This window comes from Montipora foliosa, chromosome 9 (assembly GCF_036669935.1).
Source record: "Montipora foliosa isolate CH-2021 chromosome 9, ASM3666993v2, whole genome shotgun sequence".
NCBI classification, from domain to species: domain Eukaryota; kingdom Metazoa; phylum Cnidaria; class Anthozoa; order Scleractinia; family Acroporidae; genus Montipora; species Montipora foliosa.
Window position 1 is genome coordinate 17,541,512 of NC_090877.1, and position 7,500 is coordinate 17,549,011.

Below are 7,500 nucleotides of genomic sequence, written 5' to 3' on the forward strand. Positions count from 1 at the left end.
AATTATAATAGTTTTGCAGCATCTCAGGATGATCAAACCCGAAATGCAGCATCTCAGGATGATCAAACTCGAAATTCCTCTCGCCCAAGCGTGCCAGTCACATATTTTTCTTGAACGTTCCGACAGCATCTATACAGCACGGTGCCCGGCTGGCTCAGTCGGTAGAGCATGAGACTCTTAATTTCAGGGTCGTGGGTTCGAGCCCCACGTTGGGCGGTGCATTTTCTTGGCTGACTAACGCTCAGTTGTGCCCTTCTTGCAGAAGTCATCAACTTTGCTTTTCGTGTAGTAAAAACTTGAAAGATGTCCAGGGAGTCACGGACTTCAGATTATGACTTAAAAAGCAAACGTTAGAAATCAAAAAGGGCTAGGACAACATAAGTAATAACGCTTGCAGTTCTTTCTCAATTTCCACAAGTATTCGGATTTTTGTCCTTTGTTTGGTTTGGTTTTCTTGAACTACTAGCCCATTAACGAAGTTTACCTTAGTTTGGTTCGCGCCTTGGAAAAGTCAAGATGTGAAGCGTTGCGGCCACAGGTAAAAAATTAACGTTTCGGAAAATTGAAGCCTACTACTTTAAGAAACTCTTCGATTGTTTCCGCCCGTTTCCTTTGGCAAAAACCTTAAACTGCCACAAAGATACTTCACTGAAAGGACCTTCAGTTGAAGCTTTATGATATAAAGGTACAAAAATGGACGACGATGGCCAGGAAATTGTCACTAGAGCTTATTTATAAAGAGAGATTTCGCTAATAAATTGATGAAAAGTGAAATGCTAGCTTTAAAAGGAGAAGTCATGGGTCAGTGTAACTTTCAAGAATAAATTCCAAATTAGATTCATCGATTAAGCTTGTTCCTCGAAGCTCTACCCAAAATGAGATGCTCAAAAGGCATTATATTCTAATTTGTCTTGTCTCATTAAAGCATTCCAATTTACGGAATTATGCACAACTACACAGATTGTCATAGACTTCAGATTTCAAAAAACCTCACCCAGTCATCAATAAAGTCCAAGGCACCGATGGGATTTGAGCCCATGACCGCCAGTGTGCTCTTCCAGCGGGCCCTTTACATAAAACTTAGAAAAAGACACAAGCTGAAAAATTATAATATCCTAATACTAGAAAAATGTTCCACTACTCCAATGTTTATTGCACTAACATTAGAGCTGTGAATTACCTAAACAAGTTTAATAACAACTTAAAAGTACTTCCACAACTCCCTCAAATCAAAGCACAGCCGAGAGACTTGAGATGAAGCGCCTTCATAACTTTGTTGTCTAGGTCATTCTACATGACGGCACCTCTATAGCAAAACGCCCTCTTAGCAGCCTCGGTATGGGGCCCGGGCACGAAATGATTAATTGAGGAGTCCCGTGAATTGTACGAATGAATTCCGGAGGTTCGCTCGAACAAATCATTTAAACCATCCGGAAAATGATTATTCCGAATTAAAAACACTTATTTGTGAGCTGCTTCAAGCGTCACCTTTGCTCAAGGTTGTCCCACCGTAGGTAGTGAAGTACATCTGCAGATCTTGTGTTAAAATCACGAAAGGCTTTCTCCCGGCTCTATTTTGCAATCTATGGAGTCTGTCACACTGGATTTTACAAATACAACCCCAGACCGCAGAGCAATAATCTAGGTATAGGGAAGCATGGTTTGGCGAGGCACCTCAATTCCCAGATATTCATACGCAGTCCGCCGAGGCATCAACTGCTGATTAGTTACTCTAATACCTGGGTCCTCACCATAAGTCTATAGTGACCTCCTGTAATAATATATTTTCCATTGACTTTTTGACACTTAATGTTAGCTTATTGGATTGTAACCATTTTTGGACCTCGTTAATATTTTCGTTTAACTTCTCTTCAAGAGTTGCATAGTTATCAGCGCAGAAGATAAGGAACGTATCATCAGCATACATAAGTACAGATGATGATGATAGCTTGCATTCTTGAAGGTCATTTATATAAATGAGAAACATTAGGGGTCCAAGTACAGATCCTTGAGGGACCCCGCAACTGACAGGAAGGTAGCCCGACAAAATCTCATTAGCATACGTACTCTGAAATTGATTGAGAACATTCTCAGGCCGCGAGTCCTTTGTCCATATACTGTATTTGGGTTGTCTTTCAAAAAATACATGACCATTTCCCATAATCCATATCAAGCTTCCTGTCTTCTAAATTAACGATAATAGTAAATTCAGAGCAAATTGCGAATAAACGATAATCGTCAATTCAAGGTAGGGAATGCATTGCCGTAATCAGGTATTTTGCCCGTAGCCATCCAGAATATAAGCTGAGAACGAGAATAAGCTGAGATTTTATTTAAGAAATGGAAAAACCTTTTGCATGCAAGAATGATTTGGCTTTCATATGATAGAACTTGGCATGCATGATGCGTATGCGCTTTAGTGTCGATATCGATTTGTACAAACGTTTATACGTTTATAATGTATACTTTCAATCATCCAATAAAATGGGAATATTAATCATACACCTGATGTAGGGTTTGACTTACATCACCTGGATTCCATTTTATGAACATTTTTGCGGTAAAGTTAATTTCCATATTTTCACTTCCAAACTTGCAAACAGTGCTTAGCTTAAAAAGACGTGAAGAATGTAATTTCGCATGATTCATTTGCCCCAATTAAGAGCTTAATTTTAATAGACGTGTCAGGAGTGGGATTCGAACCCACGCCTACATGAGTAGACTGCGACCTGAACGCAGCGCCTTGGACCGCTCGGCCATCCTGACACCTTCGACCTTCTACCGGACTGTGAGTTTGTTTTCCCATGCCAAATGCGCATTTTAGAATTGGGAGTAATGCCATATGGCCCCTTTGTCGTCCAATATCCATGCCATGTCTTTATTAACAACGCCGTCTTGATATTAACTGCCGCAACCGTTGCCCCCGTTTTTTTGTGGTGTTCACACAGCCCCCGTGGCGGAATTGACTAGCGTGTTGGACTTCTAATTCAAAGGTTGTGGGTTCGAGTCTCATCGGGGGTGATGCTTTTGACTTTAAACTCAGCTTACTTAAAACTAAGTGACTGGATGTTACGTTCACCCAATATTACACCTCTTATCCTCTCTCCCTGATCATCAAATACGAAGCAAACAACAAGTGGCAAACGAAATATGTCTACTCAGCTTTGATAGTTACCACTACACTGAACTTTGTCTTACGTTGAAATCTGCAATACAGGCTTTACAGGAAAGGCCGATTTCCTGGGAAAGAAAGAACAGGGAAGACGCACGAGCTTTCCTCCGTCTACAAAACTTTCTGTCAGTGCCTGATGTAAACGGCAGGAAAAAGAGAAAACATCATAACAAAGACAAAGCACCAGTCGATGTAAACCCTTCCTCCTCATCCAAGGGATAACGCGGGCAAAGGGCACTTAACTTTTTGCCTAAAAATGGAGACATGTGAGACTCTGTAATGTCCCCTTCTTTGATAGAGGAAGGTACTCTAATCTATGTTCCGGCTAGCAGCGATGGAGGTTAAAATTCGTCGAAATTTAACCTACATACAATTGCAGAGGTGGTAGGCCCTACGTCGGCATTTTTCCCAACACGCTCCTCCCCAGTCGAAAGAGTAGGTGTCAGGATGGCCGAGCGGTCCAAGGCGCTGCGTTCAGGTCGCAGTCTACTCATGTAGGCGTGGGTTCGAATCCCACTCCTGACACTTCTTTTATGGTGTTTTTTCGTTAATCCGAATCTTGGGAAACTAAATGCTGTACGCTTGATTTAGGTGAGCGCTATGTACAGGTTTGGAAAGAAAATGTCCAAATTAACTTGACCTCAGGTGATCAGAGTCAAATTTGGAATAAGGAAAATAATTAAATTTAACAATGATCAGATGATTTTAAGTATACAGTACACCGATCTTACCCGCACTCCTACTGAGATATGGAGCTTATAAATGCTAAAATAAGCTGTAAATGTAGCACATCAACTCCACTCCGGGACAACACAGCGATTTTTGGCGGATAAATTCAAAATAATGTTCGGCTTTCTATAATCTTCCCATGCGTTCAGCTAGATGTGTGGCTACGGCCGTTATATTACATTCTGCACTCTCATTGGCCAAGTGGTCAAATTGTCCAATAAGAGTGCAAAAGGTATAAGTTAAATTACAGTTACTTGCGGCGGTTATCGAAACCGCCTTACTTCAGCACCGTCAGTGACCGTTCTCAGTACTGCTTATAAGTATATACGACGTTCTAACCTACTGTGCTACGGGAGCTATCGCGGCTACATGTTGAGTGGATTGTCAACGAACCGCGTGGTAGCCTCGCGTGAGCCCTTCAATTGTTGAATTTGGTTTGTCGAACCTGTGTTTCATATTCTATGGGATTTCTTTAGTTTTCTCCATATATATCAAAGAACGAAGATTTTACTATAAAGATTTTTACATTTATTATTCCAATTTTTAAGAACGAATAATTTTCATGGTCAAGTATTTGTTCATCTCTCCTACTTGATTAAAGTTTATCGTACATGCACTATCTGCCTGTTTCTGAAATTAAATTTTTTAATTTCACAGAGAGTTTGTTTCATTTGTTAACCTTATTTTGGGGTTGAGAGTTTGCTTTGTGAATTTTTCCCCCTCATCTTATAGACTAACCCTAACTTTTGTCTATGATTCTTCCTCAACTCACCATCTACACCCACAACATTTCCCCCAAACTACCTGCTGACTAGTCAATGTTTTAGTTAGTGGAGAGGAAGACTCTCTTGTAAGGAGAATTCTTTTGTCAACACCATTAAGGAAGCCACAAAGGTTGCTAGTGAAACTGCTGCTATTACTTTTAAATAACCGCCCTTTAATTGTCTTTTGATCGTCCTTTTCCACACCCCTCATGATAGTAATTATAACAATTTTGCAGCATCTCAGGATGAGCAAACCTGAAATGCCCCTCGCCGAAGCATGCCAATCAAATATTTTTCTTGAACGTTCCGCCAGCGATTTAGCTGTGCGGAGCCCGGCTAGCTCAGTCGGTAGAGCATGAGACTCTTAATCTCAGGATCGTGGGCTCGAGCCCCACGTTGGGCGGTGCATCTCTTATTTTTTGACTTACTAACGCTCAGTTGTGCCCTTCTTGCGGAAGTCATCAACTTTGCTTTTCGTATAGTAAAAACTTGAGGGAGTCATGGACTTTAGAAATATGACTTTAAAAGCAAAAGTTAGAAATCAAACAGACCAAGGGCAACAGAAGTAATAACGCTTGCAGTCCTTACTCAATTTCCACAAGTATTCGGAGTTTGGTCTGCATTTTTACATTGAAGTTGGACTACGATTGAAACCTCCTTTGTTTGGTTTGGCTTTCTTGAACTACTAGCCCATTAACGAAGTTTACCTTAGTTTGGTTAGCGCCTCGGAAAAGTCATAACATGAAGCGTTGCGGCTACAAGTAAAAATTTAACTTTTCTGATGTTGAAGCCAACTACTTTAAGAAACTCGTCGGTTGTTTTCGCCCACTCTTTGGCGAAATCGTAACGTGCCACAAAGTTACATCACTGAAAGAACCTTCAGTCGAAGTTTTATGATATAAAGGTACAAAAATGGAGGACGATGGCGAGGAAATTGTCACCAGAGCTTAGTATAAGAGAGGTTTCGCTAATAAATGAGTAGCGCCGTGAATTGTATGAACGAATTCCGGAGGTTCGCTCGAACAAAACACTTATTTGTGAGCTGCTTCAAGCGTCACAACAACCATCACAACCTTTGCTCAAGGTTGCAGCAAGGTTTTGCGAGGCACCAGGCCGGGGCGGATACGTTTCAAGGCCCCAATGCCTGCAGATTTTTTCGTTTTCAACCTACATACCATTGCAGAGGTGGTAGGCCCTACGTCGACATTTTTCCAACACGCTCCTTCCCATTCAAAAGAGTAGGTGTCAGGATGGCCGAGCGGTCCAAGGCGCTGCGTTCAGGTCGCAGTTTACTCATGTAGGCGTGGGTTCGATTCCCACTCCTGACACTTCACCTCATTTAAGGTGTTTTTTCGTTACTTTGAATCTTGGGAAACTAAATTCTGTACGCTTAATTTAGGTGAGCGCTATGTACAGGTTTGGAAAGAAAATGTCGAAATTAACTTGACCTCAGGTGATCAGAGTCAAATTTGGAATAAGGAGAATAATTAAATTTAGCGATGATTAGATGATTTTAAGTATACAGTACACCGATGTTACCCGCACTCCTACTGAGATATGGAGGTCTGGCTGCCACTTTCAGATGAAGATAAAGGAACAGTAAGTAAAGACAAATAGAGAGGGAACTGAGGAAAAAGGAACGTCTCACAAAAAATGCCTGAGCCTTCTGTGGAAATGATAATGAATTCATGTCGACGATATCTCTTATTCTCGCGTGGGGAAGACCGCTCTAAATAATTAATATGACGTAAACAGAGGTTACAAGCATTTGCATGAACTGCATAACTCTTTTATAAACTTAACGTTTCGTATGTTACAACATACATCCTGATAAGTGATTATTATTCAGTTACAGATAAATTTAAATTTAAAAATACAAATGAATGGACTGGGAACTAACGAAATTGATTGACGTAAAACGACAAGAAATATGCTAATAATAGAGAATGATAAAGTTTCTCCGGCCCTGCAACGTTTTCATAGACGAGTTCACGCTTTTGAGTGCATCATGGGCAATCAGGGCAAGATGGAGAGAAATTCAAAGGTTTGTAAGAAGTTCAAAACGATGAAAAGTATTCATGATATGCAATTTTGGGTTTTTTATTTTCCAGAACAGAAGATATGCGCTCAAAAGTGCGGCAGAATAAATTTGGAGAGAATGGTTATTGTAGAAATTATTTTATTAAAAAGAGTTTTTGCCATACATTTCCCGTAATTCCAAAGGCACAAAATTACAGAGAATGTATGGAGACAAAAAGAGCAATATTTAGCAATTCCAAAGAACGGATACCAAGTCTAGCTTTACCGTGGACCACGCCATGATATGCCAGCAAGGCGGCCTAATCATACAACGTCATAACGAGATACGTGACCTGGAGGTGGAGCTACTAGATATGGTTTGCTATGACGTAGCAATTGAGCCCACCTTACAACCCCTTTCCGGGGAGGAGCTCAACAGAGGAGCAAACAAAGCACCAGATGCCCGTCTCATGTGCACTGCCATTGATTCTGGGAGAGACAACGGGCCGCCTTTTTTGATATACGGGTATGTCACCCGAATGCGGACTCGTATAAAGAGCTTAGCCCCAAACAGATATATAAATTGCACGAAGATGAAAAGAAGCAGAAATATGCATCCAGAATAATAGAAGTCGAGAATGGCACTTTCACGCCCTTAGTTTTCACCACAACAGGAGGTATGTCTCAGGAGTGTCAGCGGTATCATTCCAGACTTGCCGAGCTCATCTCTTCAAAGAAGCAGGAGGACTATGCAACAACAATCGCATGGATTCGAATGAAAGTGTCCTTCGCCATCCTGCGGACTGCTCTAGTTTG

At 41.1% G+C, this 7,500-nt stretch overlaps 5 non-coding genes across 5 annotated transcripts; 4 read left to right on the forward strand and 1 right to left on the reverse strand.

Moving 5' to 3' along the window:
* The first annotated feature begins 143 nt into the window (after positions 1-143).
* Trnak-cuu (transfer RNA lysine (anticodon CUU)) lies at positions 144-216 on the forward strand. Its single transcript has one exon. It is a non-coding gene; the product is annotated as a tRNA-Lys (tRNA).
* A 2,466-nt stretch (positions 217-2,682) lies between these two features.
* Positions 2,683-2,766, reverse strand: Trnal-cag (transfer RNA leucine (anticodon CAG)). Its single transcript has one exon. It is a non-coding gene; the product is annotated as a tRNA-Leu (tRNA).
* Positions 2,767-3,613: 847 nt separating this feature from the next.
* Positions 3,614-3,697, forward strand: Trnal-cag (transfer RNA leucine (anticodon CAG)). Its single transcript has one exon. It is a non-coding gene; the product is annotated as a tRNA-Leu (tRNA).
* Positions 3,698-4,995: 1,298 nt separating this feature from the next.
* Positions 4,996-5,068, forward strand: Trnak-cuu (transfer RNA lysine (anticodon CUU)). Its single transcript has one exon. It is a non-coding gene; the product is annotated as a tRNA-Lys (tRNA).
* Positions 5,069-5,909: 841 nt separating this feature from the next.
* Trnal-cag (transfer RNA leucine (anticodon CAG)) lies at positions 5,910-5,993 on the forward strand. Its single transcript has one exon. It is a non-coding gene; the product is annotated as a tRNA-Leu (tRNA).
* The last annotated feature ends 1,507 nt before the right edge of the window (positions 5,994-7,500 follow it).